This window comes from Myotis myotis, unplaced genomic scaffold, assembly GCF_014108235.1.
Source record: "Myotis myotis isolate mMyoMyo1 unplaced genomic scaffold, mMyoMyo1.p scaffold_m19_p_7, whole genome shotgun sequence".
In the NCBI taxonomy this organism is placed as follows: Eukaryota; Metazoa; Chordata; class Mammalia; order Chiroptera; family Vespertilionidae; genus Myotis; species Myotis myotis.
In genome coordinates this window covers 85,206,984-85,220,891 of record NW_023416379.1, presented here as the reverse complement: position 1 = coordinate 85,220,891, position 13,908 = coordinate 85,206,984, and positions in this window count along the sequence as shown.

Here is a 13,908-nt window from a genome sequence, read left to right as displayed (position 1 = left end):
GCTGTGTCATCTGTGGGCCCAGGGCCAAATGAAAATGCAGGTCCTTTGTTTGACAGCAGAGCATGAAGCCGAACTTGGGGCCCGTCATGGAGCCACCCTAGGAGTCCTGTGGCCAAACACCACAGGCACTGAGGAGGGTCTGTGGCCCCTGCCAACCCTGGCAGCTAGCCTGGGACTCCTGCTCCCTGTAAGAGCGCATTCCCAGCCCCGCTGCCGGGGAAGACCCTCTCTCTGCCTGGGCCTTCCCATCCAGAGTGGCTTGTCCTCCTTGCATATCTCTGAGCCCCCAGAAAGGTTCTCTGTTCCCCAAGCTCTCCTCTTCCAGGAAGCCTTCCTTTCCTGCTCAGACCAGTCTAACCGGCTGATTACTCCTGTGCTTCTTACCCCTTCCCGGCTCGCTCAGACAACTTTGCCCTTGAACTTTGGAGTCTTTGTTTATTTATATGTCAGGATATGTTGGGGAGAGGGAGCAGCTTCCTTCCCTCGCCCACTGGTCTTTGGGGGTCTCCCTCATCAGACTGGGAGCTCCCTGAGGACAGGGCAAGGCCTTCAGTCTGGGGCTCCCGGGGATTGAACATCTTCCCTGGGGCCTCCCTCCAGGCTGGCCTCTGCACACTGGGTCTCCCCTAACCACGTTGCACCGGAGGGGTGACTATGCCTCTGTGTGGCACCCAGCTGGCTGTGTGTTGGGGGGGTGCCTGCTCCCGATTCCCCGCCACCTTTGCTCTCCTTTCCTGACCACTGGCATCAGACCCTGTAAGTGCAGCTGGTTGGGGGAGATGGAGCCAGTGGTGAGGGAGGGGAACGGGGACAGCAGGAGGCAGTATAGCCCCCCACCCCTCCTCCCAGCAGGGCCCCAAAGGAGAGCGGGCAGGGTGACCTCCTTCCTTTGGGCATGAGGGAGGAGGGCTGGTCTTGGGCTGGGGTCAGGGTGGGGAGAGCAGCCACTTGGCTGAGGCCGGTCACTCAGAGGCAGGGCTTGTGGCATTTGGGCTGGCAGGGGAGAAGGGAGGGAATGTGAGGAATATCCTGACTCAGCAGTCACCCCCACCCCCCGCTTGAGAGGCGTTGGGGGAGGACTGATTGCTGAGAACATACAGATGGTGGAGGCCTGTCCACCCCTCCCTCCCCGCTCCATTCTGAGTTCCCCTGCGCTGTGTTTGGGGAGGAGGCCGGGGATAGATATAAGTCAGAAACACTGGAGCCCCCCAAAGATACTGGGGCGGTAAGGAAGGAAGCTGAGGGAGGGGGACAGGGTGGGGAGTGCTTTTGACATTGCCATAGTGTATCAGTGACATGCACAGGAATGTTCCAAACACGAAGTGGAGGAGTCCTGTGGGGGCCACGCTGGGGGACAGAGCTTGGCTAGAGCTCAGTGTGGGGGAGAGGGAGGGGCATGAAGTGAACGGCGGCCGGAGCCCCAGCCAGCCGAGTGGGGGGCCCACGGAAGCCCGCTTTAGTGGAGCCTAGCGCTCCTGTCCGCAACTTGATTATAAGCGTCACGGAGGTAGGGACCGTGTCTCATAACATCTCTTAATTATCTGACAACCCCTCCACAGGGCTGGGCGCGCAGCCGGCGTCCTGCCGTAGCTTGATTCTGAGTATGCTTACATTATTTTTAAAGTGGTCTTGCACTATCAGTTACCCCGAATTAAACTCACACCCACTAATCCCGGCTATTTACATTTCTCCTTGTACCTTCCACCTCTGTAGAGGTGCACACTTCTGGAAGGCCGACTTATGTAAAGTCTCGTGAGTCAGGCTCGCCCAGCAGCTGTGGGGAGAGGGCGCTGCCTGTGGGGTGTACACGGTGCTCGGGGCCAGGAGAGCGGGTGGCACCCTCTCCAGGCAGGGCTCCCTCCTCTCCCCTAAGTTTCCGTTGCTGCCACACAGATACCTGCTCTGTGTATCTCCAGCTTTGAAAGCATTCTGACTTACGTAGAAATGGATTTATGGGGACGATTTGCCGGAACGTAAAACTAACCTGATCTGGGAACCACTTGTGTGTGGCAACGGTTGGTTGTCTTCGTGTACAGAAACTCAACCATTTTCAGCTGGAAAACCTTATTGTAACACTAAAAACTTCAAAACAACACAGAGCTCCCAAGGCTGGTTGTTGTCTGATAGGTGCCTGGCATGTGAGAAAGTCTGTGAAGGCAACAGCTACGCTGGCGTGAGGAAGACAGTGGGCCCTCTGGACCGGTGGGCGCCACGTCCTCATTCCCCAGCTGCAGATGGAGAATATTAAACAAGCAGTTAGGTGTTGCTGAGATGGGCTACAATAGTAGGCCTGTGATGGTCGCATCCGCACTGAACAGGTACAGACCTTTATCCCTTATTTTTATTCCCTAAACGACAACTTACACAGCATGTTACGTTGCATTAGGCATTGTAAGTAATTGAGGGATGGTTTAAAGTATGTGGGAGGCTGTGTGTGGGGCATGTACTGGACCACTTATCTAAGGGGCTTGAGCATCTGTGGACTTTGGTATCTGTGGGGGGGGGTCCTGGAACCAATCCCCCTATGGTACCGAGGGATGGCTACAACTTGAAACAAGATCACGTATCATGAATCCCCACAGTATCTAAACAAAAACAATAGCAAATATATTCAAGAATAATATCCAGATAAAGAGCTTCACAGATAAGGAAAAGCTAAAGGAGTTCATCACCACCAAACCGGTATTAAATGAAATGCTGAAAGGTATCCTTTAAGAAGAGGAAGAAGAAGAAAAAGGTAAAGATACAAATTATGAACAACAAATACACATCTATCAACAAGTGAATTTAAAAATCAAGTGAATAAATAATCTGATGAACAGAATAAACTGGTGAATATAATAGAATCAGGGGCATAGAAAGGGAATGGACTGACTATTTTCGGGGGGGGAAGGAGTGTTGGGGGTGCGGGAAGAGACTGGACAAAAATCGTACACCTATGGATGAGGACAGTGAAGGGGGGGTAAGGGCAGAGGGTGGGGTGGGAACTGGGTGGAGAGGAGCTATGGGGGGAAAAAAGAGGAACAACTGTAATAATCTGAACAATAAAGATTTAATTAAAAAAATAAAGCTCTTATTATCAAATAAATCTTCCTTATTCATCAAAAAAAAAAAAAAAAAGAATAATATCCACGAACAAAGATGTTCATGGCAGTGTTATTTGAAGTGAAAGAACTGGGTTCTCTTGGGAGAGGCCATTCATAACCTGGGTGCACAACGGCCCCACTTGGCTGTACTGTGTAGAACTGTGCGAGGAGGTGCAGGTGGCAAATGGGAAGGGAAGGCCTTAGAACACAGCATCTTGCTGATAAAAATCCAGTGGTCCTTGGGGGAGGAGAGGAGGGAGAAGGGGAGGAGCTGCGAGGATGGTCTCCTATCTGTAGGTGCTGGGAAGCCCTGTCTGAGAGCAATAAGTTCGTGTCAGGCCTTGAGTCCCAGGCGGGGTGGCAGGCAGGGCCAGATCACACAGACTCCGGTGGGCGCTGCTACGCCGAGGCCCCCAGGGGACTGAGAGACGGCGGGGCAATTCTTCCTCGGGTTCCCTGAGGCCCTTCTCCCTTTGGGGTGGACCCGTCCTTCCTTGTCCCGCATTTTACACAGCTGCTCGCTGTGCAGGGCGGTTGAGTGTAGATCCTCAATCTGCAGTTCCAGGGACCTATTTCCCAGACTCCGCATCTTGGCCTGAGGTTTGACAAGTCCCAGAAGAGCCGTGGGGATTATGAAGCAGGATCTATAAAATAATTAGGGCCGTCCAGAAAACCAGAGCAGGAGCAGGGGCGCCGGGGCCCACTCCCACCTCCCCTCCCTGCTGTGGCCCCCGCCTACCCGTCAGGGGCTGGAAGCCGCCAGCCAGGCACTCTGTATGTCCACAGCGTCTTCCGCTGGGTGCTTCTCCAAGAGCAACGTGCTGAGGGAGCACTTGTGAGCCACGGGGGCAGGGGTGGGGGCAGGGGTCAGGGTGCTTTTTAATTTCTCGTTAGCGATGACAGCTGTAGAACGCAAGCAATTAAGGAGGAGGACTCCCCCAGGATGCCAGGAGGCCAGTCCCCCCACCCAGCTGCGCAATCGTCCTCCCTTCCTCCTATTCCATTACCACCCCCCACCCGCAAGCACACACGTGCGTACACACACACACACACACACACACACAGGCTTCCCCTCTCTGGGTCCAGGAAGCTGTGGGCTACAATTATGGGAGGAAAGGGTTGCACAGAGGCTTCAGCAGGGGGAGCAGAACAGACAGAATAGGGAGAGGTTGATGAACTTAGAAGATGCCTTCTTCACCGCCCACTCCTGGAGGTGGGCTGGATTTAGGGAGAGGGGGGGTCCACCCTCTTTGGACGTGGTATTGATGATGAGGGCATGAGAATGAGCAAGGCCGTAGGAGCCTTCTCTGTGCTTCCAAACGGAGTGGCCCCCCAACCTGGCTTGACTTTTAAGATGCAGGAGAAGTGGGGGGACAGAGAGGAGCTTTCCTTGTATTCTCTTAAGATCTCCACATTCCACAACTAGCAAACGTCCTCTCCATCATCTCACCAGCGATTCCTTCCAGACTCTGAATCTTGCCCATTTTTTGGATTCTTGTTCTGTCCCCAGTTGTGGGGGGCAGGTATCCGTGTCCAATGCCATTCTTGTATCAGCATCAGTCCTGCCACACGGATTCCCCCATTTTTGGACGCAAGAGCAAAGCTTTATATCCCTGTCCAAACATCTCACTCCACCAACAACTGATACTTGAAACCCCACCATTAACTTTTGCCTCTTTAAGGCTGTCTGCTTATGAAATTGCAAATGCCGCTGGGAAGGGAGCCCTTTATCATGAACAAAAGATCTGACAGCTGATACTGATAAGGAAGTACTGGGGTGGGAGCATGCTGGCCGGGATTCCTGGTATGGGGAGTGATTGGGGGCAGTAGGTTTAGAGAGAGGAGTAGATACGCTCCACGGCTTTCCGCTGCTTCTGATTAAGTCTTTCGAGCGTGGGAGAGTGACAACCCAGGCCGGTCTTCTCTGCCCTCCAAATTCTCATGCTCATGACCGCTATCACGAATAGCCTCACACACACGGAGCACCAGTGATGCCCCGAAGATGCCCAGCACATGGCCCCTGCTCTCAAGATGCTCACAGCCTGGTTTGGGGCACCCAGTTCACCCAAGTGCCAATGAGGAGCCGATGGGGTGTTAGAGGAAGAGTTTACCGGTGCCAGGTGTTATCCTATGGGGATTCGCCAGGTGCTGGTGACCAAGGAGGATCTGGGCAGGGAAGGGGGATGGTGAAGCCCTTAGTGAGCCCGTGCCGACATGCAGGGGAGAGCTAAGGAGGCCTCAGGTGGGCTGATGGTGGTGGGAACACAAAGGCCGGGGTTTATGGGGAGGTGTTTTGGAAAATGAACCTCTAGGACCCTGGCTATGGGGAGGATGGGAGCCGGAGGAACTGAGTGTGAGTCAAAGGTTCAGAGCTTGGGCACGTGGGCAAGGCGGTGTTCCTGGCAGCGGAAGGGAAAGCCGGGAGCTGCTTTTGGGTGGAGGGTGAGCTCTATCAGCAACTTGCACTTCCCAGAAGAGGGGAAGACTGAAGGCAAGCCGTGCATCTATGGAGCGCAGCTTTTCCTTGAAACGCTTACATAAACCTCAGCCGGCCTCCCAAGTGGTCAGTACAAGAGACTAGAATGGTCGGCAAACTGCAGCTCGCGAGCCACATGCGGCTCTTTGGCCCCTTGAGTGTGGCTCTTCCTAAGCCTTAGGAGTACCCCAATTAAGTTAATAACAATGTACCTACCTATATAGTTTAAGTTTAAAAAAATTGGCTCTCAAAAGAAATTTCAATCGTTGTACTGTTGATATTTGGCTCTGTTGACTAATGAGTTTGCCGACCACTGGCGCTAGACAATGTCCCCCAACATTTCTTTATGAGCCCACGGTTGTGTGGCTCAGAAGCCTGCTGTGGCCGGGTTACCCGGTCAGGGTATCAAAAGGCTGAAATCAAGGTGTTAGCTGGACCGAGTTTTTATCTGGAGGCTCTGAAGGAAAAATCCACGTCCAAGTTCATTCTTATTGTTGGCAGAAGGCAGCCCTTTGTGACTGGAGTGCTGAGGGCCCGTTTCCTGGCTGGCTGTCGGCCGCGGCCGCTCACGCCTCCCGAGGCTGCCCGTGTTCCTGCCACACGGCCCCCTCCAGGTTGAAGTCAGCAGTGGCACATCAACTCCTTCTCATGCTGGAAATCTCCAACTTCCTCTTCTCTGACCGGCCAAAGAAAACTCTGCTTTTTTTTTTCTTTATCAATATTTTTTATTGGGATTAAAATACACGTAACATAAAAGTTACCGTCGTGACCATTTTAAGCGTACAGTTCAGCTGCATTCAATGCCTGTACATCGTACACCCCTCCGCCTCCAGCACGTTTTTTATCCTGCAAAACTGAAACCCAGTACCCATCAAACAATAACGCCCATTCTCTCCTCCTCCCAGCCCCTGGCACCCGCCATGACACGTTGTGTCTACAATTTTGATTACTCTAAGAACTTTGTATAAGTGGAATCGTGCGTGTTTGTCCTTTCGTACCGACTTATTTCGCTGAGTATGACGTCCTCAAGGTTCACCCACATTGTAGCAGAGAGCAGAATTGCCTTCCATGTTAAGGCTGAATGAGACGCCGTTGTGTGAACATACCACAGTTTGCTTATTCAGTCGTTCGTCCGTGGATACTTGCGTTGCTTCCACATTTTAGCTGCTGCGAAGAATGCTGCGAAGAACACAGATTGCTGGATCATATGATAATTCCTTTTCTAAGTTTTTGAGGAGCCTACATACTGCTTTCCACAGCGCCTGTACCATTGTGCATCCCCACCTACACGGCACAAGGGTTCCAGTTTCTCCACATCCTTGTTAGCACTGGCTGTTTTCTTTGTTGTTGTTGTTGTTAATCCTCACCTGAGGATATTTTCCCATTGATTTTTAGAGAGAATGGAAGGGAGGGGGAGAGACAGACAGAGAGAAACATCAATGTGAGAGACACTGTTTGGCTGCCTCCCACACACACCTCGACTGGGGCTGGGGATGGAGCCTGCAACCGAAGTCCGTGCCCTTGACCAGAATCAAACCCGTGACCTTCAATCCGTGGGCCGACGCTCTAACCACTGAGCAAACCGTCCAGGGCAACACTTGTTATTTCCTTCCTTCCTTCCTTCCTTCCTTCCTTCCTTCCTTCCTTCCTTCCTTCCTTCCTTCCTTCCTTTCCCTTTCATAGCAGCCATCCTAATGGGTGTGAAGTGGTATCTCATCACCGTTTTGATTTGCATTTTCCTAATGATTAGTGATGTTGAGCACCTTTTCATGTGCTTATTGGCCATTTGTGTATCTTTGGAGAAATGTCTCTTCAAGGCTTTGCCCATTTTTGAATCAGGTTGTTTGATTTTTGTTGCTGAGAAAACTCTTCTTTTATAGGGCTCGTGTGATTAGGTCAAGCCCATTGGGATAACCTCTTATTTCCAGAGCCAACTGTGCCATATAACATAACCTAACCACAGTGAAGGCGCCCACATCACAGTCCTTGGATTACAAGAGCCACACCTTATCCGAGGGGGATACATTCTAAGACCCCCCAGAGGATGCCTGAAACTGCAGGTAGTACTGAGTTCTATAAACTATGTGAATTATATGAATGTGGTCTCTCCCTCTCCCTCTCCCTCTCCCTCTCCCTCTCCCTCTCCCTCTCCCTCTCCCTCTCCCTCTCCCTCTCCCTCTCCCTCTCCCTCTCCCTCTCCCTCTCCCTCTCCCTCTCCCTCTCCCATTACTGAGGCAGCTACTCAATGACTAACAGGTGGACAAAGGGATGATTCACACCTTGGGCAGGATGGAGCTGGACTTCATAGGATTTCATCACCCTACTCAGAGCAGCATGCAATTTAAAACGTATGAACTGTTTTTATCTGAAATTTTCCATTTAATATCTTTGGGCCACAATTGACTGTGGGTAACTGAGACCATGGAAAGCAAAACCATGGATAAGGGGGGACTACTGTACATGGGGGAGGGAGGAGGAACCCTGGGAGGCCATCTTAGAATTCTCCATGAAAAGTGACGTTTCTGCAGCAGCCTATCAGAATCCACATGTTCTGACCCCTGGCTGCCCCTCTCCCCAGCCAGTTAGACATTCTTACCTTTCCTCAAAAAGACAAGCGTATTTCAATGTCAGGGATATTGCATGTGCTTCTCTCACAGCCTGGAGAACTCTTCCCCAGACAAGTCATGGCTTTCCAGCCCTTTGCTGACCCCACCTAAAGTAGAAATAGTATATTCCCACCCCCCACCCCCCCTCAGCCTCTATCTCCTCACCTGGATTTGTTTTTCTGCACAGTGTTTATTACCACCTGACATATTATATATGTATTGGACTATTCATTTATTGCCTGTGTTCTCCAACTAGAAGTGAGATAAGTGAGGGTATTAACTTTGTTTATTCACTCTTCTATTTCCAGTGCCTAGAATAGTACCTAACACATAGTCAGTGCTCAATAAATATTTGATGAATGAATTATTGGGTGTGTTTTCATACTACCAAGAGCTTTTGAAATAGAAAGGTTATTCTAGAGCACAAAATAAATGAAAAAATTGTTCCTATATTATTATTATTTTTAGTCTAAATTTTAATAAATTAAAAAAACTTTAGGGAAAAATAAACACAAAGTAAGCAGAAGAAAGGAACTAGTAAATAGCAGAGAAAGTTAATAAAATAGAAAACAGAAAAAATACATTAGAGAAGATCCATAAAACCAAAAGCTGTTTTTTCAAGAAGAGCAATAAAATTGAGCCCTGGCTGGTGTGGCTCAGTTGGTTGGCTGTCGTCCGTGCACCAAAAGGTTGCTGGTTCGAGTCCCAGTCAGGGCATATGCCCGGGTTTTGGGCTTGATCCATGGCCAGGGAGCGTGCAGGAGGCAGCCAACCAATGTTTCTCTTCTCTCTCCCTCTCCCTTCCTCTCTCTCCAAAAATCAATAAAAATATAAAATAAAATACAATAAAACTGATAAACACTGAGCCAGATTGAGCAGGAAAAAAAGAGAGAAGACACAAATTACCAATATAAAGAATGAAAGTGGTGACTTCACTATAGATTATACACATGTTAAATGAATAATTTGAGAACATTATGAATAATTTTACTGCAATAATTTCCATAATTTAGATGAGTAAACAAATTTCATGAAAGACACAAACTACAGAAGTTTACTCAAGAAGAAAGAGGTAATCTGAATAGACCTAGAGCTGCTTTTAAAAAGTTGGATTTGTGGTTAAAAGCCTTTCCACAAAGAAAACTCAAGGCCCAGATAACTTTACTGATAACATTTGCCAAACATTTATGGAAGAAATAAGACCAATTCTATAGAAAGTAATAGGGGAGGGAATACTTCCAACTCATTCTTTGGCCAACATTACCAGACCAAGATATTACAAGAAAAGAAAACTATAGACTAATATTCCTCATGAGTGTTGATGCAAAAATTCTAGACAAAGTTTTCATATGTTAAATCTAACTCTATCTCAAAAGTGCATGCAAGTTCAGGCTGCCATTATTTCCTGGAAGTCGCTTAATCTATTAGAGGCTTTTATTAAAATTATCAATTCCATGTATCATGTAAGTTCTCCTCAGGAGCTAACCTGTACATTCCATGAGGCAGGAATTGTGTCTGTCTGGTTTACTGTGGTATTCTATCCCCCAGCACAGGGACTGGTATATAAGAAAGGTTTAATAAATATTTACTAAATTTATGAATCAACAAATGAGTTGCCTTTAGAGCTTTTATTAAATTTTAAAAATTCCTCATTACAGATGACCAATAGACATGAAAGGTGCTCAATATCATGAATCATCGGAGAAATTCAAATCAAAACCACAATGAGATATCACCACAGAATGGCTAACATCAATAAATCAACAAACACAAGTGTTGTCGAGGATATAAAGAAAAGGGAACCTTTATGCACTGTTGGTGGGATCGCAAACTGGTGCAGACACTATGGAAGATAGTATGGAGGTTCCTAAAAAAATTAAAAATAGGCCTTAGCTGGTTTTGCTCAGTGGTCAGAGCAGCCGTGGGCAAACTACGGCCCTCGGGCCGGATCCGGCCCGTTTGAAATGAATAAAACTAAAAACAAAAAAGACCGTACCCTTTTATGTAATGATGTTTACTTTGAATTTATATTAGTTCACACAAACCCTCCATCCATGCTTTTGTTCCGGCCCTCTGGTCAAGTTTAAGAATCCATTGTGGCCCTCGAGTCAAAAAGTTTGCCCACCCCTGGGTTAGACTGTCAGCCTGCGAACTGAAGGGTTGCAGGTTTGAGTCTAGTCAAGGGCATGTACTTTTGTTGCAGGGGCCCAGTGGGGGCGCATTCGGGAGGCAACCAATCGATGTGTCTCTCTCACATGGATGTTTCCCTCTCTCTGTCTCTCTGCCCCCTTCCACTCTCTCTCTAAAAAAAAAAAAAAAATCAATGGAAAAATACCTTTGGGTGTGGATTAACAAAACAAAACAAAACAAAAACGAGAGAGAAAAATTTAAAATAGAACCATCTTATGATCCAGCAATCCCATTCTGAGTATTTATTTGAAGACGTCCAAATCACTAATTTTAAAAGATATATGCATTCCTATGTTTCCATCGATAAATGATTGGATAAAAAAGATGTTGTACATATATACAATGGAATGAAGTCTTACCATTTTCGACAACATGGATGGACCTAGATGGTATTATGCTAAGTGAAATAAGTCAGACAGAGAAAAACAAATGTTATATGATTTAACTTGTATGTGGAACCTAAAAAATAAAACAAACAAACAAACAGAAACAAACTCATATACACAGAGAACAAACTGAGGGTTGCCAGATGGGGTGGGGTTGGAGGAATGGGTGAAAAAGGTGAAGAGATTAAGAAATACAAATTGGCAGTTACAAAATCGTCATGGGGATGTACAGCACAGCAAAGGCGATACAGTCAATAATATTGTAATAACTCTGCATGGTGCCAAGCGGGTACTAGACTTTATAAGTTATATAAATGTCTAACCATTATACTGCACACCTGAAATATAATAATATTCAATGGCAACCATAATTGAAAAAAAAATATTTTTTTGAAGAAAAAAACAAAACAAAACAAAAAATTTCCTCAGCGATGTCAAGATTTCATTCTTGGGAACTGAACAGTATGTGGAAAGAGCCAAAAGTTGTTTAATGCCAAGACATGTGACCGGGGAGAGTGAGTGTGAATTGAACAGGTAATGACAACACCTTTTTTTTTTTTTTGGTCCTAAGCAAGGTGTGGCATCAAATTAAGAGATTGATTTCCTTGTTTGGCACACAGCGAAGTCTGAGGTCAATTCACAAAAAGAAGTAAAGTCCAGAAGTGCTTTGAATGAACTTGATTTCCTTGGTCCAAATATGTTGGGCCCAGTGTTTGGATGTATAAGATTTCACAAGTGCTTTGGAAGCAAATGGTATGTGATTTGGGACAAACCATTCGGGTTGCAGAAGGTTTTGCCTTCCCTATCAGAAAAAATAACGTTGAACTGGGGAAGCTCCCGCTACCTCTCTGCTCATGAAGTTTGATCGATTCTAAGTCTTTGTTGAGCATGAGAGGTGACTACAGGGGCAAGTGAGTGCAGAAGTCCTTGCTATGACCTTGTGGGAGTCAGTATTGTTACCATCTCCATTTTCTAGGTCAGGAAACTGAGTCACAGGGAGAGGAATGTAGTAGACATTCAAAGTCAGTTTAGCCACAGAATGACAAAAGGAAGATAGCAAAAGAGGCCAGAAGGGAACACATTCCCCATGGCCAAATTTTGTCATAACAGCTAAGGATTGGCGGCGGCACATGTGAAAATCAGTCAGCAAGTGGTTTCCTGGTGGGTGGGTACTCCATGTACTATCTGCTCACTGACCACAGTTGTCCATTTCATTATCAAAAAGTTGCTAAATTATTGATCAACCAAGGGACAGGAAATAAGATTCCCCCATAGACAGTTAAAATAGAGCTAGGATCGGTTGGGACATTCTGGTGATTGAGCGATCCAGGTAAGTAACTGTTCTGACTCACTCTGGGATGAGTATTTTTTCAACCCCACTTACTAAACATCATTCTAAAACCTGAGCAAGGGAAGACCACCCGGGTGCCTGTTTCTGCAGGGACGGAGGGGCCTGGCTGCACTCTGAACAGAGTCTGATGGGACCCCACCTCCCACGAACTCTGCTCTGAAACGCTGAAATCGTTTGACTGAAGTTTTGGTATCACCTTGCTTTACTGCGATTTCCTCCTTTGAGTACAAAAAGGAAATTTTGGTTTGGGGTCCATTCTTTTACTCAAACCAGAGTGCAGGCTTCGGAGCCAGCCAGCCAGCCTAATTCCCAGCTCTGTTTTTCATTTGCTGAATAGCCTTAGGCAAGTTACTCAAAGACTCCAAGCTGTAGTTTTACAATTATAATCTACGTCACAGGGTTATTGTGGGGATTAATGCGATAACATAAGGCACACTGTAGGGGTGCAATCCAGGGCAGTATCTACCGTGATTATCGTCATTATTCACAAAGAGGCTCCTGTGGGGATTGACACCAGCAGGCCCGTATTACTCTTTAGGCTGGGGTGGGGGGGTGATACAGGTCACTGAAAAATACAGTCCCTACTATGTGTGCTTGGAGATTTCTCTCTCTCTCTCTCTCTCTCTCTCTCTCTCTCTCTCTCTCTCTCTCTCACACACACTCTCTCACACACACACACACACACACACACACGTACAAAGTTAAATGCATGGAATAGCAATTTGAGGCTGGCCTGAGAGATAGAGACAAACGCTGTAGGAGTTCTGAGGAGACGCCTGAGCAGAAGTGGTCTAGAGAGTCTTCTCGTTTTAAGAGTTTGCGACTTCATGACTGTTGGGGCATAGACCAGGATTCAGGACGAAGCACTGTGTGTGTTTGGGGCTGTCAGGGGGCTTGTCTGGCTGGAGCGGGATGCATGTGTAGGGACGCAGTGGACAATAAGGCTTCAAAGTAAGCTGGGGCCACACAATAGTATTATTAACAATGGGGATAGCCATCACTATTTATTTAGCTTCTACTGTGTGCAGACCAGGGGCTTACACTACACTCTTTCCATATATTATCTCATTTAATCCTCACGACAACCTTACGATGTAGGTATTACTATCGCAAGTTTTTAAGGAAACTAAGGCTCAGAGAGGTTAGGTAACTTGCCCAACGACACAGAGCTAGAAACGGGCAGACCCACAATTTGGGTGCACAACACACACACAGACGCTGACACAGACAGACACACACCCAGGGCCCAGGCTCAGGCGACCGACAGTTGTGTCCCTTCTCATCCTTTGCTCCCTTTCCCTCTAGCTGAGTTAGGGGCCACTTCTTTCCTTTGAGGGGTGGTATGGAAAGTGATCCCTCTCCTCATCTACCTAGCCTCTGCCTCACATATTCCTGTGCCTTTAGTCCCCATGACAGGCAGCCCAGAGGGCAGGACTGGGACTCAGATGAGGGAGTGAGGTGACAGGTGCAGTGTTAGGGAGCCCCTCACTATCAGGGCCAAGCCTGCACTTGAGAGTAAGCACCTCCTCAAATTTTGTGCCCTGGCTGCCTCATTTGCCTCACTTTAGTTATGACCCTGAATGGGAGTGTGTGTGTGTGTGTGTGTGTGTGTGTGTGTGTGTGTGTGTGTGGTGAAGGGGGACGGTGGGAGGGAGGGGGAGGGGGTTTGCAGCTTTGCTGTGTGGGCCAAAAACTCTTTTTATTCCAAAGTCTGGCAGAAATTCCCAGGGCCAGGCCACTGCTCTCCTTTTTGTCCCCAGTTGAACAGGGGGACAGGGTTCGGTCTCAGATAATCATTCTACTATTCAAACCC